Raw genomic sequence first — 22,401 nt, 5'->3', positions numbered from 1 at the left:
TTTCTCTTTTTCTTTCTCTCCCTCCTTGCCTCCCTCCCTCATCCTCTTCCTATTTTCTTCTTCTTTCTCTTCCTCCTCTTCCCCCTCCTTCTACCTCTTTCAAACTCTCTTCCTCCTTTCCTTCCCAAGGACATTGTGAAAATTGATAAAGTCCCTGTGCTTAGGTCTGATGACACCTGGCCCATGGAGATGGAAAGAACTGCTCTGCCTAAATCATGGAATGGGAATATTTTATTCCCAAAGGAGAGGAGCAAGAGAAAGCCAGAAGGTGTAATTTCTAGGTAGAAGAACCTAAAGGTCCTAATAGGATTTCCAGGTGTTTTTTGTAGTTGATGCGCTATAAACCTTTGTCTCTTTCTCAAAAGGAGAAATGTTCAATAATTCCATATAGCTTTGAAGATGGTGTTGTATTCTGGCCAGAAAATCCACCGAGTATTGTTAAAGGTGACAAGTGAGTTTTATTAATCAGTTTGCAACTGCCTTGCCCCGGGATATCCCAGAGCTAGGAGCAGTTGCAGCCTACAGAGGATGAGTTTCTCTCCTTTCTTCCTTTCCACAGGCTTTTCCTGTCCACAGGCCTCTGCAGGCCTTAGTCCCCACAGGCCTCTGTTCTTCATAGGCCTCTCCCCTCTCTGAGGGACTCCACTTTCCACGTGGTTCTCCGTGGCCTTCCACTTTCTGCGTCTGCTCTGGCTTCCACAGGCCTCAGGCTTCGGGCCCCTCAGCAGGCATCAGGCTCTTCTCAGCTCAGCTCTGCTGTGCTCCTCTGTCGGCTCTCCTCGGGCCTCTGACTCTTAGCAGGCCGTGGCTCTGCAGTCCTCTCCTCACTTCCTGCCCAGAGCTGGGTAGGCCACTCGGCCCTCCATTCTCTGTAGGCCCAGACTTGACACTCCCAGCGCCACTCATCCAAACTCGAGCCTCCTCTCTCCGCAGGCCCAGGCTTGGCCTTTCCTGTCCACAGGCCCGGGCTCCCCTCAGGCCCGAGGGGAATTCCCAGCACTGATCAGCTCCACGAAGACCTCCTCGAGCCTTGCTTTCTCCTCTGCTGTTTTCCCTTCTCTCCTGGAAATCCCATCCTCTTACATAGCCCGGCTGCCTGCATGGGGGTGTGTGGGGGGGGTGTTCGTTCCCCTCAATGTGGGGATCCACACAGTGGTGCCTGGCAATGATGACAACATGGGGCAGGGCTTCCCGACCTCAAGGTTATTACAACTGGCTATAAGGAAATATCACAGCACAGGTTTCTGTAATCTATACATGCAGTTTAAATATTACCTTTGATACTGCCGGGCTCAGGTCGTCTCCCCTGGCGCGGGGATCAAGGCTCTGCTATGCTTCTAACAGCTCCCTTTCTCACCCTCTCCCCTGGTCACCCGACCCACAGGTAAGGCCAGGATGGAGTGGGGGGCCCAGGAAAGACCTCAGTTGCACGCAGTCATATGAGATCACTTTACCTCCCTCCTTACCCGTGAAGAAAGCCAGGCGTACGCGGACCTCGGAGACGCTTCGTGAGCAATCTGATTTATTAGGGCAGGGGCAAAGGCTAATGGTAGGAAGGGATGAGAGAGGGCTGATCAGCCAGGACCCTGATAGGCTGGCGAGCTTGCCATAGGACCCACCCATGAGCTAATGTCACTCAGAAAGTGCCAGGCCAGGGGGAGACTGGGGGTGCATGGGCTGGCAAGAAAGTTTGGGGGCTGTTCGCGAAGCTGGTTCTTCTGGTTCTGGACCCAGAGAATTGTGGCCTGCTTCCGCATTCCCCAGGGCTGGGGGAAGGGCGGCGTCTGGGGCGCGCTCTCCAATGCTCATCCCCCACAAGGCCAAGGGTTCCCCAACATCTGCCCCTTTTACTTTTATTTTTTACTTTTTCTTTGATCAGCAGGAGATGCCCTACTTGAGAGCGCGCCGTGTCTTAGGTTGCCCCCCCATGGGGAGTCGTACCCGTCTTGGGCCATGCCCTAGCTCTTCAGGCTGACCTTCCTGCTGGGCTGGGCGTGCCCGATGAGAGGACTCGGGGAGAGTGGGATTGGCACTTGAAAGAAAGCCCTGATAATTTTCTCTCATGCCATCGGACCTCAGTGAGCAGCAGGTCCTAATGGTCAAGTGACGAGCCTCATGGGGTTCCTAGATGGCTAAAGGGCCAAAGGCCACTTGTTATCTAGACAGCTCTGGCCTATTGCTTACAATATAAGAGACCCATGTGTCTAGCACAGCGCAATGTAAACATAATGTAAATGGGAGCATAAAGCAGACATGAGCATAAGCAATAGTAATACAAGGCAAATGGAAACATGAGCAACTGTAACACATGAGCAATTACGACATAAGCACAAAGCAATGGAGGGTCTCTTATCTGGCTTAGTCCATAGGAAATAGAGGAATCCTGGTCCATTCTGGTGTCACTCAAGGTAGTGCAGATGGCTCTCCCTTCCCTCGATGGTGAGGTAGAGGCAGGTTCAGGTCCTGGCGATTTGGCAGCCAGGGTGCTGGTAACTTAACAATTGAGGTTAGTAAACACTTTATAGTAAACATTGCAGCAAGGTGCCAATCCCTTGCTTATTGTAAACATTTATCATAAAACATTAAGGTGTCCACGTCCTTTAGCTTCTATTTCCCTCCAATGGGGACCCCTAAGATAAGCAGCAAAGGGGGGAACGAAGGAAGGAACGACAGTGTGCAAAATTTCCCTTTAGTCCCTGTGCAAGGCTGTGGGCCATGCTGCCACAGCAAACATTACTCCAAAGGGCGCCAGGCAAGGTCCAGGGAAGAAACAGGGCCGACACTGGGTCCATCGCTGGTACAGGCAGGCTTTCCTGTTTCTCCATAGAAAATTCCACCACGGTCTTTGCTTTCCTGAGAGGAAACAAGGAGAGACATCCCTCAAGGGCAGGTGCCCTTGGGTGGTCATTCTGATGAACAATATTTTAAGTCTCTAGCTGGTATCCAGATTGGATTCAGTTCCCCAGTTGGGAAAACACATGCGAAGCCCCTTCCTGCACTGATAATTGGGTCTGGGCTTCACCATGCCCCTGTAAGGGGGTCCTTCCAACGGACTTCCACCTTTAAGTAGGGTGTTTGGCTTGACCAGTGTCTCTGGAAAGCCGACAGAGGTTGGTCCTTAGAGAAATTTAAAATACTCAATGTAAACATCGCTGTCCTCAGTTGGTCATGGGGGCTTCCCCCCCCTTTTTGTTTTAATAATTGCTCCTTCAGGGTCTTATTATGCCTCTCAATTATGGCCTGACCCTTTGGGTTGTATGGTATTCCAGTGGTATGTTTAATATTCCACATTTGGAAAAAGGCCTGTACAGGCTTACTGGTGAAGCAAGGTCCATTATCTGTTTTCACCTGTAAAGGCACCCCTAGGATAGCAAAACATTTTAAGAAGTGGCTTTCAGCATGCTGTGCTCTTTCCCCCATATGCAGAGAGGCCCAGCACGTGCCAGAGCATGTGTCAATAGACATAAATATATATTTTAGCCTTCCAAAAGGAGCCTAGTGGGTTACATCAGTCTGCCAGATTAATTTGGTTTTAAGCCTCTTGGATTCACCCCAGGAGATTGCAGAGGAGGGACTTGCATGAAAGGCATACACGATTTGCAAGTCCTTATAATCTTTTTTAAGTCTTTTATAGGAATTGAAGGAAATCTCTGATGTAACCCTCTCCAATTTAAGTGAGTACGCTCATGGAGTCCTTTGGCCATTTGAAGGTTTTGAGGTTGCACAATGGCCAGAGCTATAATGGTTCCATTAGTGGCCAGCTGGTCAGCCATACAATTATCTTGTGCCAGGTCCCCAGGCAATCCTTGGTGTCCACGAAGGTGCTGTAAAAATATAGGCTCACCCCGCTCTTTTAACAGAGACCTGACTTGGATCATCAGAGGAGTGATTGGATTTTCATCTAATTTAATGTATGAACATACCAGGTTGGGTAGCAAATTAACCACATACAGACTATCAGAAAACAAGTTCAAGTTCATTGGCTGTTTGACATGGGTCAGTGCCAGGGCGACTGCGTACAATTCTTTAAATTGCGCAGAGCCAGTGACTGCTTCAAAGTAATGGGTGTTTTCTTTCCCACCGGCAGGGGGCAAGGCGGAGCACACCACTACAGCAGAGCCGGCTCGTCCCCCATCTGTAAATACATTGGCAGCCTTGACAAGAGGCCTGGTAGAGAAAAGCACAGGAGGCGTCCATTGTAGCCTGGAAAATGAGGTCACCCACCTCGAGGTGCCATAGTGGCAATCTACCTTTCTCATAAAGCCCTCCAGGGCACTGGACACACGTGCATTATTCCTTCTGACCCATTCAAAATCTGACAACCGGTAGGGAATAGCTAGCACATCAGGATCTCACCCATAATGTCTCAGGGAAGTATCCCTGCCCTTAATTACCAAGTCAGCTAGCTGGTCTAGCTGGGAATAAACTCTGGGAGCTCCTCCCACTGATGCGTGCACCCATTGAAGGGGCTCGCCTGACTGGGTAATAGCAGCTGAGGAAATCTCAGACCCGGGGAGGATCCAAAGGCAAAGTGGGCACTCAGGCTTGTAGCGTGCCAGCTGTGCCCTATTTAGGGCCAATTGGATTTTGTGGAAGGCTGTTTGAAGTGATGGAGTTATTGTAATAACATCAGTGGGCGCTTTGTCCTTCAAAGAGTCATGGAGCAGGAGCAGCTCCTCTGTAGGCAGGTGAAGCCAGGGTCTTAGCCAATTAATCTCACCTAACAGACTTTACATCTCCACCAGAGTATAAGATGACTGGAAGGATAACTGGGACTTAAGGGGGCACAGAGTCTAGTTTAAGCTCTGCCCCCAAGATCTTAAAGGCGTATACTTTCTGAACCTTGTCACTGGCTATACGCAGACCTCCTCTTTGTAGGAGTGTTTGTACCTTGCTATAGGCCAAGTCTAGCACTTGAACATCTGCTGATCCAATAATAATGTCATCCATGTAAAGGTATAAAATAATATCTGACTGGTTCTGAAGAGGTTGAAGAACTTGTGACACATAATGTTGGCAGAAGGCAGGACTATTAACCATGCCCTGAGGTAATACTACCCACTCATACCTCTGGTCTGGCCCCTGGTAGTTAACTGAGGGCACAGAGAAAGCAAACTTCTCACAATCCTGGGGGGTCAAGGGGAATGGAAAAGAAAGTCCTTAATGTCACGTATAATAAAATTAAGATCCCGAGCAATAGAGGGGATCCATGGCAACCCCCTTAAGGGGGTGCCTACGGGGACTATCCGCTCATTAATTTTCCTTAGGCCCTGTGCCATCCTCCATTTACCTAAGGCCTTTTGTACAACAAATACAGGGCTATTCCAAGGGCTCAGCGAGGGTCTAATATACCCGAGGGACAGTTGTTCTAATACTATTTCCTTTAACTTTTCTAATTTAATTGAGGGAATAGGCCACTGTTCCACCCAAATCGGGGCGCTTGGGTGCCATCGAATGGCAGGGACAGTAGGAACAGTGGCCCTTAGGATTGGGGATGAGGCCCTGTAGAAGAATTAGGAGCCTCCTGCCCCGAGGCCTCAGAGGGAGGCTCTTTTTAGTAGCCACTAGGGCCACCTGGCAGGTCCTGGCCTGTGATGACTGCACCCTTAATCTTTCCCAAGATATCTCATCCCAACAGGTTATCTGGTGAGTTGGTCATTATAAAGGGACGCTCTACTCCCTTGCCACCATTCATATCATCCCAAGGGAGCCAGTCCCTGGTTGTTTCACTCTCAGCTGTGCCTCCCACCCCCGACATCTGGGGGCCGAGGATTAGGTCCCACCACGGAGGCACTAACTCCTTCTTTAATATGGTCTGGTCTGCTCCAGTATCAATTAAGACTCGGAACTTTTTCCCAGCTATGATGATTTCAGTCTTTGGCTCATCTCCGGGACAATGGGGACTGCCCAGAGGGCCTCAGGCTGTTTATTGTCTTGGTGGGTGGGGAATCTGAAAGTCAGGCTGCAAAGCAGATGCTCTGCCCAGGGTGCGTTAGGCCCGCCTCTCACAAGGACCACCCTGCTGAGCTCATGGAAATCTTCAGTTTCCTGTAACTCCCATGAAGGGGTAAGGGCTCCGAGTTCAAAAGCGGCCAGGCCATTTGTTTTTTGGTGGTGGAGCACTGCTGCCGCTTTCAGCGGGGCTGCCAAAATCTGCATATGTATAGAGCCGAGCCGGGCCTCCCGTGGGGGAGGGGTAGCGAGCCGGTAGTGCCACGCTTCTCTTGGCATTCGTCCCTGGGCCTCTCGGAGCGGGGCGTCGGGGGCCCCCTCCGGACCAAAATTCCCTCCAACTGCCCTCTCCTGAATCCAGGGACTCCCCCCTGGGTCCAAGGAGAAGCAAGTCTTGAGGGTCTTAAAAGCTTGCAGTGGGAGTTCTCCTCCCCATGGTGCCTCCTCTAACTTCCGCTCTAGTCCATCCCAAGTTTCCCACGAGAGTGGGTTGGCTCCAGTTAGCCACGGGACCCTGAGATTTAGCTTCTGCCAAATAAGCATGGCACATGGTTCTGAGATATTCATCCCCGCGTTATGGAGGGTGAACTTCAGGATTTCAAGGGGCGAATTACTTCACCTACTTTGAACTTGTCCCATCCTCTTCTCAGACCTGGGTGGGAGGACTACGCATCCCAGGGTTTCCACCCTAATTCCCTGAGGGTCTATCGGGAGCCGGACTTCCTCGAGTGGGTTTTGCCAAACCACCCTGTGCGCCAAGTGCCGGGCTCGGGTCGCCTCCCCTGGCATGGGGATCAAGGCTCTGCTATGCTTCTAACAGCTCCCTTTCTCACCCTCTCCCCTGGTCACCCGACCCGCAGGTAAGGCCAGGGTGGAGTGGGGGGCCCAGGAAAGACCTCAGGTGCACGCATTCGTACGAGATCGCTTTACCTCCCTCCTTACCCGTGAAGAAAGCCAGGCGTACGCGGACCTCGGAGATGCTTCGTGAGCAATCTGATTTATTAGGGCAGGGGCAAAGGCTAATGGTAGGAAGGGATGAGAGAGGGCTGATCGGCTAGGACGCTGATAGGCTGGCGAGCTTGCCATAGGACCCACCCATGAGCTAATGTCACTCAGAAAGTGCCAGGCCAGGGGGAGACTGGGGGTGCATGGGCTAGCAAGGAAGTTTGGGGGCTGTTCGTGAAGCTGGTTCTTCTGGTTCTGGACCCAGAGAATTGTGGCCTGCTTCCGCATTCCCCAGGGCTGGGGGAAGGGCGGCGTCTGGGGCGCGCTCTCCAATGCCCATCCCCCACAAGGCCAAGGGTTCCCCAACAGATACATTAGGCATTTGTTTACCACTTAGGTGCACGGAGTGGAATATTCCCAATAAATATACTGTGTGTGTGTGTGTGTGTGTGTGTGTGTGTGTGTGTGTGTGTGTTGTAACTGAACCTAGGGATTCAGGAATTTAAGTTCATCACTTTCTCACTGAGCCACACCAGAGACCCCCCCCCCCCCCAAGTAATTTTCTCAACTAATTTTGTGGTTGGGTCTGAGGAAGTTTTCAGTTGTAATGTTTTCCTCATACTTAAGAATAGTAGAGGGGCTAGGGATATAGCCTAGTGGCAAGAGTGCCTGCCTCGGATACACGAGGCCCTAGGTTCGATTCCCCAGCACCACATATACAAAAAACGGCCAGAAGCGGCGCTGTGGCTCAAGTGGCGGAGTGCTAGCCTTGAGTGGGAAGAAGCCAGGGACAGTGCTCAGGCCCTGAGTCCAAGGCCCAGGACTGGCCAAAAAAAAAAAAAAAGAAGAATAGTAGAAACCATTGATGTAAAGCATCACAACTCTATCTTCAAATTTGTCCTGAGATTTTTCTTTTCACATCATGCAAAATACTCTACAGCAACTCTATTGTGTCACTTATGCTGGAATTTTAGAAACAGGCAGACTTTTATTTGACTTTAGCAAAGTATCTCCAAATATCACCACTGAATAAATATGTAAAAATGTTTACTTTAAAAATTCTCATATTGACTTTTTAATTGTATGGGAAAGTTCATTTGTTGCAGAGACAGAACATGCAAATTCAGAAACACTGACTAGGTTTCTTTTTTTCTCTAGGCACTGTTATGTGTATACTTATTACATGTTCTAGGGACCCACTGGTTATCATAGAAAATGGCCTTGAAAGTCTTCTGGGGTAAATATTGTGTTAATTGATGATAGTGAAACACTTTAAGGTCAAAACACTCATTGAATAGTATCAAAATAACATCTTCCCAGTGGCTATATCCAATTTCAGATTATTAATAATCCTTCTTTAGGCTGTTAGGCCATAATGACAAATATAGATAACATACATGCTCAACTGTGGAATACATGCTACTCTCACCAGTAGCGAGATTATAGGCCAGATTATTTCAAATTGAGGAGTGGAGAAAGGAAGTACAACCTTCCTGAGGGACTCAGCAAGGTCTTGGATTCATAGTGTTATAAAAGCCCTCCTAGTGATTTGGACCTGCCTGCTTCTCCTAAGCGAACATGTCCTTTTTCTCACCTCTTTCTATGCCAGCAAGAAGAGCCAGTAACTTAATTATCAAACTATTGTGAAATTAATTTTAACATTGTTTTATGATTTTGTTACAGGAATATGGGCATTGAGCTATGGGTAACAAAAAAATAGAGGATTATCTGAAACTTATATGCAATGACTTTTTGGACTGGATTGTCAGCTGGTAATTATTAGTCATAAGCATTTTAAAATATATATCTTAATTTTTGGTGGAAATTCTCAAATAGATTTTAGATTTTATGGAACGTCTGAAGTCAGACTATTTGAATAGGAAGCACCAAAAAAATGAAGGAACAACATACATTCACACACACACACACACACACACACACAGCACATCCTCAGTAACTTCCCCAATTTTCCAGGAAGCTCATAGACATTTGGTCCTTCTCATTTGTATTGTTCCCTTTTCCCTGTTTTCTCTGTTTCCTCCCTTTTTGCATAAAAGTATCTCTTAGGAAAGCTTTAAGGGAAGATGTTTTCTTTCTAATTGTATTCCTTTGGTAGTCAGTCTTCCATTCTCTGCTGGCTACCTTCACAGATGAGGATAAAGGAACAATACTCATAAAGATATTGCCAGATCATTAATGAGACTGGACTTGAAAGCCAGACCTGATTGTCCTTGAAAGGAGCAACATTCTCCAGCAGCTGATTTTGATTCTGTACAGAGGGCAAGGAAGAAGACAGACTTTTAGAACAAATACTGTGAATATAAAAAGAAGCTAAAATAGTAAAATGCCTGTAGTGGGAGAGAGACCAACACATATTTTCTATGGGAACCATCTGCTCCAAAGCACTGACTAAGGATTGCAGTGGAATTAGTATAATACTTTCTGAAAGAGGGGTTCCTTTTCCTCACTGTGCTCCAAGAGTGGAGCTGAGGATTAGGAGGGGCACAGAGTGGGTCTTCCTACAGCCAGGTTTTCTCTAGTGAGCCAAGTCCTTGGCCTAGCTGCTCAATATTGTTCAAAAACAGCATTTAAGGTGAAACTAGCTCCTAGTCAATTTGAAACAAATTAACAGAAAAGCAACATTCCTGTGGTACTTACTCAACAGGGGCGATTTTTCTTTTTCTTTTTTAATGTCAAATATGGGGCTTGAACTCAGTGCCTGGGCATTGTCCCTGCCTGAGCTTTTCCCCTCATGGTTAGCACTCTACCATTTGAGGCATAGCACCACTTCCAGTTTTCTGGTGGTTAATTGGAGATAAGAGTCTCAGGGACTTTCCTGTCTGGGCTGGCTTTGAACCATGATTCACAGATCTTAGCCTTCTGAGTAGTTCCAAATACAGGTGTGAGCCATGAGCACCTGGTTTAATAGAGGTGTTTGTGTGTGAAGCATGTGGCAAGAAAATAAGCACTTGCCTGTTAGGAAGCATTTGGGTTTGAGAATCACCGGTCCTGTTCCATTTTCTCACATTTCTTATATTTTGGCTTCCATGAGCATATGCATTTTCAGAGAAATGTTATTGGCAATATAATAGTCCATATACAGAAAAGAGAAGTTTGGACCTCACTGATAGAGCTAGAAGGATCAGACTACTGGTCTCCTTTTGTAGCAGCTCAGCGTTGTGAGGCCATGATGGAGAGGAAGAGGTACTACTAAGAAGAAGAAAGAGATGAGGTCACTATCTGCCTACCTTGTCTATCCAGCCTGGTCCCCACCCTGACTTATGCTAGCCCAACTTTAAGTCCTTCCAAACTCTATACTAGAATAAACCATTTGTATCTAGATACAAATATTGTATCTAAATGTGAAATGTTCTAAAAATATTTGCCACATATAAAATATTTGCTCCCAACTATCCAAGAGTGTAGGGAAGTCACCTGTAAGATTCTTTAGTGAGGCTTCCTTCTAAGTAACCCTCAACCCTAAGGTTCTTAAAGCACTGAATATGCCCTAATGTTGTCCCAATTACTTTTTAAGGTAAAAAAAAAAAATCTGATTTGTTACCAGAAAAAGCCACTTTTATTTAGAACCCATGTTAAAGTGCTTTTTACTCCTGAGAACAATATGTATACTATATTTGTGTTGCTCTTGCAAGAAATATAAAAACTGTCAAATATCGCATTGCTTTTGGGCTTGCCAACCTTGAAGATGCTCAAATAACCTTCCTAGGATACATATGATCCTCAGAGCCCTCAAGACTACTCCCTCATAAAGCATTATGAAGCTTGGCAAAAATACTAATGGGTAACTGAGTGCATGGAAACAAAGTTAATTATGTCCCAGAGCTCACTGACATAGGGTGGAATGCTCTGTCTAGGAAGAAGTCATCAATCATGGCATTTTGCAGGAAGCTGTACAACAAGTGACAAAAGAGAAGATGAAAAAAATCAGTAAAAATAATGTTTTCTTTTTTTGAAATAATTACCTCTTTCTTGTCAAAGTGATATATTTTTTTCTTAAGGCTATTAGACAAGGCCAATTGATTTTCAGGGAGTCAGATCATTAGCCCATTCCTTGTTGAATTCCATATGGCTATGAGTAGAGGTTCTTCCCCCAATCTACAGAGACAAAATAATTTCCTTGTCAAGTTTGAAGAACAGAAAGAATAAAGCACATTAAAGCTTTCTAGATTTCATTTCTATCTCATTCTGATTTATTTTACTTAGATAATGACTTTTTCCTTTCCAACCATGGCACACAACATGAATTCAATATGATCTCTTGACAACTCTACATGAACTGAGTTAAGAGCATCCAACAAAACTGCTTACTCTAAGGACTATGTAGGAGACAGACTGTGGGCCTCTACAGAGAAGGTGACACTTGGCAGGATTCTCTGCTTCTTCTTAATTCATTTTGAGACTTATAATCTCTTGATAAGACTGAAGTAAATACTACTGGGTGTTAAATAAAGCTACACACACACACACACACACACACACACACACACACACCACTTCAAAAATAGCCGAACAAGAAAACCATATAAATATCTAAACTATGAACATCATAAGGCAGTTGATGATGTGTGGAAAGCTAGTTGAAGTCAAGTGATAACCTTGTAAGGTTATCCTTACTAGGTTAACCTTACTAGGTTATCACTGTCTTCCTTTCCATGTCCTATCAGTGTGTTTAGAGTGTTTCCTATATAGAAAACATCCATCAACTTTCCAGATTATTTTTGGAGCAAAAGCAAAAAAAAGATGAACAAATATGATTAAAAAACAGAATTTGAAGATTACTTAGAAATGTAGAACTGACAATATTCCTGTCATATTAGACAAGTACTTTTCCCATATGCTCACAAATATTCGAAAGCAATGCTCTATCAGAAACCAGATTATGTATGCCATCAAATAATGACTCCCTAAGGGTCAATCATTTCCATTTACTGTAGAAATATGCACCTCTACTCAAACCTGTAACACATTACATCTTGAAAAAGCTTTTTTTGCAGTATCCTCTACTAAAACTTGTCATTGCTCTTGCTATATGGCTTTTTTTTCAGAAAGAAAATAATAATCATATGTATAAGTCTTGGCGTTTATTCTTTTTAGAAGACTTCAAACCAAGCACCAAATGTCATTTCTTAATTTCCACTCTCAGGACTACCTACCCCACAAGTGACAGGGCCATGGGCTGATCTGCCCACCAGTGCTGCCTCCACAGAGGTCTACCTCCATGTGTCCTTCAGTAACAACCAACTCATCCATTATACCATGTCAAAAGCTGCCTGAGTTGAGTAGTCTTTAATTACACTTCCTTATTTCTGTATAAATGAAGATAGATGATTTTATGAGAATTAAAAGAGATGTGTATGGTCTTCCTGGTAGAGAATCTCAAATGTATGTCATTTTACATGAGTATATTGTTCTTCTGTATGTAATCCTAATTTCTTCCTCCCTATTTAGGGCAAATGGCAGTTCCATTTATATTTCATTCTTATCTGGATAAATTTTGAGTTGTCTTCTATCTCATCTTTCAAGTGGCTTCATTTTGTTATGGAATCTTTTTAATGTCAGACATTGCTAAGGCATATTTTCTGGCTTGATTAATTTAGTTCTAGTACAAACACAAAATATATCCAAATGGTTTGGTTTCAACTCTTGCTGGTTTCCTTCCAAAATAAATACATTTTACTTTGGTGTCAGAGACTTCTGAAATGGTTCCAGACTTTCACAAAAATGTAGATGATCAAACAATAGTTTAAGAACTTCACCACTCATGCTAAGAAGTACAAGGAATATGAAGTAGTGTGAAAGAAATAAACATGCAAATTAATTGGAGGGAAAGATGTATGAATGTCAAATGAAAGACCAGTATTAGAGGTGCTGTGCTAAAATAGCAGGTGGAAAATTATGACCTGTAATCTTCAAGGAAACATTGGTATGCCATATGTCAAGCAGAACACAGTAGGGGAACACAGGACACATGTTACCGAAAGTATTTTTTCTTAAAGAATAATCTGAGGTTGGACAAATATGTATCATTTTGAAGAAAATTTACTGCCTTAAACTAGTTTTTGGGTGAACAGTTGGCACTGTAACAGGGCTCTTCCCAGGGCCTGGATGGGCCGCAGTGACAGCTACTCATAGTCCCAGAGCCTGGAAGGCTCGCGTCCTGGAAGAGCCAGCCAGGTTGGCGAACCAGGCCCAGCAGACCCACTGTAGCTCCAGTGCAGCAGCTGAAGGAGGCACTGGGAGCCGGCCACAGGACAGATGGCTGCTGGTGCGCACGCGCGAACACTGCCAGCAAGGGTCGGGCCAAGGTGAGTGCTAGGACTTGTCATCGAGAGTGGGATGGAGGGACACATAACCTGTGGCTGGTGCTTGTTGCACCCTCTGAGGGCACTTCCGGCCCCCAGAGTTGGCTGGACCTCTCAGTACCCTGTAAGACAGGCCAATGGCAGACCCGAGTGTGTCATTCATTGGCACACAGCTGCAGGGGTAGCAGCTTGTGCACCTCCTGTCAACAGCGATGATTCATCTCAGCAGTGACATCGCGTGGTGCTGTCTGTGTCCAGCGCCACCTGAGTCTTCACATCCTAGGCAGGAGGCCCATTCTTTCTCTCATTGCACAGAGCGGCAAACTGAGGCTTCTGGTTGGGCAGGTGGTGAGTGGTGAGGCTGGGCGAGAGTCAAGTCTTCCAGGCACTCCCTCCCTACAAAGGCAGCACCCCCAGACTAGGGCAGATGAGAGCCCAAGCCGCAGAGGAAGCCAGCACACAGCTGCAATCGCAGTCCTGGGGCGGCAGGCAGCCTGGAATTGTGGTGTGCCCGGGACTCAGACACCCATTGCAGTGCATCCTGTCCTTTAAGTCAACCGAGTCACCTTGCTCATCTACACGGCTGAGGTAGGGAACAAGTCTCTTTATAAATATCTGACATGTGCCTCAGGCTGTGCAGTTCCAGGGCTAGGTCTGGCTGGTGGCTTGGGAAGGTCTCCTCTATTCCTGAAATCCACCTGATATAAATATTCATTGCAAGAACTCACACTGGAGGGAAGCCCCGTGGATGTAAGCAGTGTGGGAAAGCCTTCATTTCCTCCAGTGACCTTCAGATCTAGGAAAGAACTCACATTGCAGAGAAGCCTTTGAGTGTGAGATTTCAGTTGATAAGGTCACCTTCAGAGTCACAGAGAACACACACTAGACAGAAGCCCTATAGATGCAGTGTGTAAAAAAAACCTTTCATTTATTCCCACCTTCAATGACATCAGACACACACACACACACACACACACACACACACACACACACTCTCCTGAAAGGAATAGGCTTGTGATAAAGCCTTCACTCAACTACATCACCTGAGTCATGAAAAAAGTCATGCTAGAGAGAAAAAGTATGGAGGCAAGCAGCGTGGCTCCAGGGTAGGTCATCTGTTTGGGAATCAGAAGGCCCTGAGTTCTAAGTCCATTAATGCTGAAAAGCATACAACCTATAAACTATATGTTTCTAATTTTTACCATAAAAATAATCTTAAAGCTTGGTAATCCATGCCTAGAAGAAACCTTTGTGGGAAGCAGAAGCAGGTGGGTTAATTAAACCCATAACTTGAAAAGCAGCAAGACCTGAATTTAAATCATAGCTCACTAAGAATAAAAATACTAAGTGAATTTAAAAAAAAACTATAGATTACCAAACTACAGGCTAATATTCCTCAGAGGTGAGACTTTAATGAAGTCTTGACAAGTTGGATCTGGCAAGATGGGTCCAAAGTTGATATACCACACAGAGAATTTAAACTGGACACATGAATCCTTTTTATCAATAGGAAATCAACCTGTGCAATTCACTCTATAAATGGATTTATCATTTCAATAGATTAAAAAGAAATTTTTAATAAAAACAATGTTATTATTAGCAATATGTTTTGCTTTGTTTTATTTTTATGCTAGTCCTGGGACTTGAACTCCGGGCCTGGACAATGCTGTTGAGCTTTTATGCTCAAGGCTAGCTCTCTACTACTTGAGCCACAGCTCCAATTTTGGCTTTTTTTGGTAATTAATTGGAGATAAGAGTTTCACAGACTATCCTTACCTGGGCTGGTTTTGATCCAGGATTTTCAGATCTCAACCTCTTGACTAGCTAGGATTGTAAGCATAAGCCACCACTGCCTAGTTAAGAACTTTTTAAAAAATATTTTCGTTGTCTTTAAATAGTTGTACAAAGGAGTTGCCATTCAACAAAGTAGCTGACGAGTAAAATTCACCTTGATCAATGTCTCCTCTTTCAGCATTTTCATCCATCCCTCCCAACCAACTCCTTTTCCCTTCTCTCACTTTTCTTGATTGAAAAAATATTATTTTGTGTGTGCCAGTCTGGGGGAGGGGGGGTGAACTCAGGGCCTGGGCAATATCCTTGTGCATTTTCTCTCTACGCTAACATTCTACCACTTGAGACACAGCTTCACTTCTGGCGTGTGTGTGTGTGTGTGTGTGTGTGTGTGTGTGTGTGTGTGTGTGCATACTTGAATAGTCTCACAGACATTCCTGCCTGGGATGGTTTTGAACTATGACCCTCACATCTTAGTCTTCTGAATAGGTAGGTTTGCAGATAGGAGCCATCAGTGTCCAGCAATACCTTGGGATTTTTTTCACTTCATTCTCCTTATTTCTCTGTATTACAATATTAATATTTTAATAAATTCACAACCAAGCAAAAATAAATAGGGAACTTAGTATGACAGAGCCAATTTAGATTTTTATTTAAATTTGCCTGCTGACACTTCATTACAGATGATATTATACTTAACATCTGAAGCAGTCTTGGAGTCAAGAGGGTGTAGGACAGGGTAACTTAGAACAGAACTCTGTCCTGGTAACATTACTCACTCTACTCTCTTACTATTGGAGGTGAGGATTCTAAGTCTATTATCTCTTCCTATGTCATTGTCCCTTCAGTTTCTCAGTATAAAAATGTTTTAATTATAATTGTTAATTGACAAATCATAACTCTTTAAGTTTATGGAGTATAATGTGATGCTTCAATATTCTTATACTTCTAGAGTGATGAAATCAATTCAATTAGCACGATCTTTATTAACTCACTTGCCGGTCTTGGTCTTTTCATGTCTTTTAGTCCTCAAACATTGTTTCTACCCCTGGGGCAATAGCGACCTAGTCTCCTTGCTCTGTCTCCCAAATACTATGTGTGCAAAGCCATCACTTCCCTTTGTTGTCAACTGACTGATCATGTCTTTCTCCAATGAGCAAGAGCAGACTGAAGAGGGATCTTTACCATGGTGAACACCCTTTGTACAATTAATAAACACTGAAAGAGACTGCATAGCAAAACAACCTCTACTGGGAAATGGGGATGGGGGAATGGGTGAAGGGATGAAGGAGGGAGAATATGGTTGAAGTGCTTTATTGTTGTGACTATAGTTTAATGAAATCTATTGTTTTTCAAAGTAGTGAGGGTAGCTGAGTGCTGGTGGTTCCTGCTTTAATTTTTTTCCAAGTCATTATATCTGAATATCACACTGTGTGTGTGTGTGTGTGTGTGTGTGTGTGTGTGTGTGTGTGTGTGTGTAGCTTGAATTCCAGGCTCTGGCACTTTCCCCAGAGCTTTTAAAATCAAATCTGAGTATTCTACCATGTGAGCCACTGTTCTACTCCAGCTTCTGGATAGTTAATTAAAGAAAAGTCTCTCAACATCTTTCCTGCACAGGCTGGTCTTGAGCTGGGACCCTCAGATCTCAGCCTACTAGTTTGGATTATAGGTGTAAGCTACCAGTCCCCAGTTAGCTCAGTGTTATTTTTTTTCTGAATTTTATGGGAAAAACATCAATATATCAGTATGTAAAAAGGTGTAAGATCATTGGCTATGAATTATAACCACAAAATTGTCTGACTAAGTAAAAATGCATTTTAATTGCTATAAACCACTGAGAACTATCAAGCTATGGACTTTTCTTTTTTCTTTGTGTTCATTCTGGTGATCAAGCCCAGGGTCTTACACATACTAAGTATTACACTCTCTCACGGTGTCATATCCCAGCTCTTCTCTTGTCTTCCCTCCTGTCCATATTAGCTTGAGCTCATCTGAGTTGAGTGAAAGTACATGTAATTTGAAGATGTTTTATTAAATCCATTCACAAAATATACCACTTGAAGTGTACAATTCAGGGGATTCAGTGGTATGGAACCACAGCACCAGCCTTCTGTACTCCTCCTCATCCTAAACAGAAGCTCCACACCCAGTAGACAGGTGCTACCCATGCCCTCTGTCCAGCCCTGATGACCTCTGGCCCATGAATTCATGTGTTCATGAATTGCCTGATCTGGGTTCTCCCTTTGAGTTATGTCATGTAATAGTGGTCCATTTCTTGATATAAATGTCCATTGTTCCCTGTGTTGCAGAGTAAAGTTGTTGCATTGCAGAATGTTAAAAATCTGAATGTGTGCTCCCTAACTGTTGGGCTGATGGGTTTTGGTTTATACCAAGCACAAAGGCAGCAATAAGAAAACACTTTGCATCTGTCCTACTATGTAAAGTAGAAATCTATCTTGTGTGAATATATTGAGATCTCTTTTTGGATTGTTGGTTCTGGTATTGACCATTTATATTCTTTAGTAATCAGGGGCTCATTCCTAAAAACATGACTGGGACAGGCCAGCGTCATCTTTGGGGTAAGAAGAAAGTAGGGAAGGGAGAGTGTTAGATTCCAGCCCCCGCAGGGCAAATGGCAAGAAAATGGTGAGGTGAGGATGACTTGGTAGAGAAAAAAAAAGCCCATGAGAACAATGATGAAGTGGACACAGCAAAGATATAGGGAACACAAGACTCCTATCTTGACTAACCCAGAGAAATCCATGTTCACTTTACAAGAACCCCCTGCAATGCCCCCTGCAGGGCTCCTGTGTCCCCTAGGCCCTGCTCATGACAGCTGTTCCTTTGCTGACCATCACTCATGGTTACTCTGCCCCAGCCAAAGGGAGCTGGCTGCCAGGCACACCTGCCTCAGAGACTCTGCACTGACCACTGGAGAGTCCAGAACTTTCTCCTTCATTGCCTATGCTGTACACTCATTACCCCTGCCTCACAGGAAACTTTTTTGGACCATTTGAATATACATATAAACAGGTTAATTCTCTATATATCCTACATGATATATTCTATGCTAATATATGTATATATAAATTCAGTTTTTTCTTAAGCACTTACTAGCATCTAACCTAGTTTGTTTTCCTTCTTTCTTCCTTTACTTCTTTGCTTCTTAATTTCTTTCTATTCTTCCTTTCTTCCTCCCCTCCCCCTCTATTCTTCTTGTCTTCTTTCCTACTCATAAGAATATGGCTACTACAGGACAAGCACATAATAGGAATTCAGTAGGTATTCCTTGAATGAATAAGTGAATCAAGGAGGAATCAAAGAAGAAAGAAAGGAAGAAAGAATAAAACTGAACTTCCGGGAAGATGGTGGAGGAGCAGCAGAGCCCTAGCTGAGCTCCCTTAGACATCGCAGTTTCACCACTCCAGAGAAACTTTTACTCCTAGAAAGACAGCCCAAGTAAGTTATAACAGTATAGGGATTCTGGCCAGGAGGGAAAAATTGCCTTTGCTGGCCTGAAAACACTGTGCCAGTGCCGGCAGTGCCCCACACTCCACACACCTAAAGCACACAACGGTGACCAGGGAGAAATCCTCCAGAAGGCGGCAGACAGATGTAGATCACAGGCTGAGCACGATGAGCTGAAATCGCAGAGAAAGTGTGAGTACCCCGCAAAACTCACTCTCACTCACACCCACCGAGTAGCTTCTGGAAGGTTGCCCTTCCCCCACAGCCAGAGCAAAGCGCCATCTTTGACACTGGCATAGGGTCAGACCAGATTAGAACTAAAGCGGGCCTGGGGAAAGCGAGGACAAGGGGCCATCTTTGAAAAGGACAAGAGGGCCCGACAAGTGAGAGCCAGCTCTGTCCATGAGAACGACCCCTGCCCAGGCGGGAGGCTCGACCTGGGCCGCGGTGCACACACTCAGGTGAACTCAGCCAGAGGTGCCCTGCCCTGCCAGCCAGAATTTCTAAATTAAAGCCGAAAGCAAGTGGCAAGTAGCTACCAGCAGCAAAGAACAACCAGATGGGAGAACAAACAGTTCCTGAGACAGATAAACGGTCCCATCACAGAGGAAGCCCAATTCCCTGCCCAAAATGGAGCTGAATTCTACAGCCAGCTGTGGGAGAATTAATTTCTCTGACCAGTGGAAAACTTAGCCTGGGCACAGTTACTCTGATGCCTTATTAGCATACTAATAGGCCCTTGGGAACACATTCCTAGTAAAGATTTTCTTTGTGTTTTCGGGCCAAAGGACTCCACCTTTTGTTATAAGAATCTCCCCTTCCCCCTTACAGAGTCTCCCTGAGGAGACTGGCTTGACCAGCTGCCTTTAGTGTTAGATTCTCACTGTAGATAGGGAAGTCTCTTCACAAGTCAATGAAGTCAAGATCAAAGTTATTTAGTCTTGAGGAAATAGTAGCTAGGAGATAATTATAGTTCTGCCTCAACTGGTTATAATCCTTTGTTTTTATATTAACAATCTTTGTAGTAACTACCTCCTGTAATAGGAAAGTTTTTGTATTAAGTTTCCTCCTTCACAGTAGTAATATCCTCTACTTTTGTATTTGAGATGGATATCATGCTGTATTAATTTTTACCCTTGAAGTTGTGAAATTGATTTCTAATCCTGTATAAACCCTGGCCCTCCTGAAATAAAGCATGCATTGGTTCACTTGCCTTGCATCCCCCATGGCCTGACTACGGCTGCAGTTACTCGGGTCCAACAGCCAGCTCGACCCAGGAGGCCGCCCAGCCCAGGAGGGAGGAACCTCCCCCAGGCAAGCAACTCTCAGCTGGGTAAACCAGGCCAGAGGGGCCCTGCCGTGCTGAGTCCACAGCCTATTCAGAACCAGGCATTAAAGGCAGTGGCCCCACAGCAGATGGGAGGAGCCACGGTTCACAAGACTGTTCACGTCCCTCATCTACAGAGGACACCTGAGTCCTACCTGCAAGCTGTGTGAACCACACAGCTCCAGGATTTCGCTAACAGGTGCGGGGGAGGGGTCAAAGCAGATCCACCCCTGCAAACTGAAAGCAAGTCAAACCAGCCAAGCAGCAAAATAGACTGCAGACCATCGCAAGGAAACCTGAGACTTTAGAAAGCCCACCCAAACAAGGAAGACTCCATTTTATCAAACATTTTTAAGCTTTTTTTTTTTCATTTGAGACATCGTTGGTTTTTTTGGTTTCCATTTTTATTTGTTTGCTTTATCAAGTTTGTTTTTTTTTTTTTTGGTTGTTCGTTTTTCTGTTGTTGTTTTTTTTTTTTTTTTACTAATTTTTCTCTGTTTTGTGCATTTGTCTTCCAGTATTTTTACTTTATTTCTCCCTTCACATTCTCTTTCTTTAAAGATTACTTTTCTACGAATAACACCTCCACTCTTTTCTGCTAAATCCCCATTGTCTATCATTTTAACCTTGCTCTTTCTACTGATTCTACTCTACTCCACATTTCCACGTCACTGAAACTAAACCAAAATCAGCACCCCCCATACATTTTACTCTATTCTCTTTACTACCTCTAACTTACCCTCCTGATCTACTTCCAGGACCTCCAGATTACATTGACCCCTGGTTATTGGATAGAGCGTATCCCTGCTCAATCCAAGCAAATCAAAGGGATTCTAAGAGAAATCCAGCCAGTCCAAAAAGAACTTAATATAAGAACAAAAATTGCTCATAGGGTTGTAACAGTAAATATGTAACTACTGAATACAGGGCTCAGGATTGGTTGTTATATCAAAATTGTATTCTTTAGGAACACCAAATCTAATTTTATATACAGGTATACAAGATATCTGTATATAATTGGGAACTTCTAAGATTTATACAACAGAGCTTGGTAAGGTCTGCTTTGGGTCTTAAATGGTGCTCACACGTGCTTGTAGATTGGCATTCCCAATCCAAATGGGCAGAAAAAACACAAGAAAGATGGCAAACAATGGAGTCTCATCTCCCACTCAAAACAAGCAGGAAACAGAGCAGTCAATCAAAGACATAGAAGATGCTCTACAAAGTCTACTGATAAAAATGATCAATGAAAAGTTTGAATCTCTTCAGTCAATTATCCTAGAGCGTGTGGAGGCAAAGCAAAAATTAATGGAGAATTTCATGGCTTCCACAAATAGAAAGATAAATGAACTTCAAGAGTCAAATGAAAAGATAACTACCTAGCTAAAAGATTTGAGACACAGCACTCAAAAGCAAATTAATGAAGTTAATAAAGTAAAGAAGTCCATGCAGGACCTAAGAGATAATTATAGCAAGGACATGGAAATCATCAGGAAAGACCAGTCAGAAGGAAAAGAGATTCAAAATCAAGTAGCTAGCCTACAGTCCCAACTAGCTGAAGCAGAGGATCAAATCTCAGGAGCAGAAGATTCCCTAGAATCTACGGAGAAAGATAAAAAATCAATACAAACCCAATCCAATCGACAAAACAGATCACTCCAGGAGCTCCCGACACAATCAGGAAGCGTAATTTAGGCTAATAGGTATTGAGGAAAACCTAGAGAAAGAAGTTAATAGAATAGGCAACCTATTTAACAGAATATTAGTCAAGAACTTGCCAAATATCCAGAAGGATAGGACTATACAGATACAAGAAGCATTTAGAACCCCAAACAGACCAGATCAGAATAGGACATCCCACCGACACATTGTGATCAAAAGAGGATCAATAGAGTCCAAGGAAAGAATCCTTAAAGCTGTTAGGGTGAATAAATTAATCACACATAAAGGAAAAGCAATCAGAATTACCCCAGATTTCTCAGCAGAGACCATGAAAGCAAGGACAGCCTAGAATGAGGTATACCAAACTCTAAATAAAAATAACTACCAACCAAGAATACTGTACCCAGCTAAATTCTCATTCATAGCTGAAGGTCAAATAAAAGTCTTCCACAGTAAGGAAAAACTTAAACAATATGTTTCCACCAAACCAGCTTTACAGAAAATCCTCAAAGATGTACTATACAGGGAAAATAAACAAGATCCCAATACAGACAGAGAAATGAACCCTAAATAGACCAAAATATTAGATCAAGAACTGGGAAGACACAGCTTTTAACAAGATAGCTATAATGAAAGGAACAAATGATCATCTCTCAATCCTAATTCTCAACATTAATGGACTTAATTCTCCAATTAAACGACATAGGCTCATAAGTTGGATCAAAAATTAAAGTTCATCTTTCTGCTGCCTCCAAGAGACATATCTATCCAGCAAAATTAAACATCTTCTAAAAGTGAAAGGCTGGAATCAAATCTACCAAGCAAATGGCCCCCATAAGCAGGCTGGTGTTGCAATCCTAGTATCAGATAAAATTGAGTTCAAATTAAAAATGGTAAGAAGAGACAAAGAAGGTTACTACATACAAATAAAGG

At 44.0% G+C, this 22,401-nt stretch overlaps 1 pseudogene; it reads right to left on the bottom strand.

Moving 5' to 3' along the window:
• The window catches only part of LOC125345206, a 43,704-nt pseudogene extending 25,831 nt beyond the window's left edge, over window positions 1–17,873 (bottom strand).
• Between the last annotated feature and the right edge of the window lie 4,528 nt (window positions 17,874–22,401).

The sequence above is a fragment of the Perognathus longimembris genome, chromosome 2, assembly GCF_023159225.1.
Source record: "Perognathus longimembris pacificus isolate PPM17 chromosome 2, ASM2315922v1, whole genome shotgun sequence".
Lineage (NCBI taxonomy): Eukaryota > Metazoa > Chordata > Mammalia > Rodentia > Heteromyidae > Perognathus > Perognathus longimembris.
Note: the sequence above shows the minus strand (reverse complement) of the source record. Positions and strands in the feature narration are given on the sequence as shown.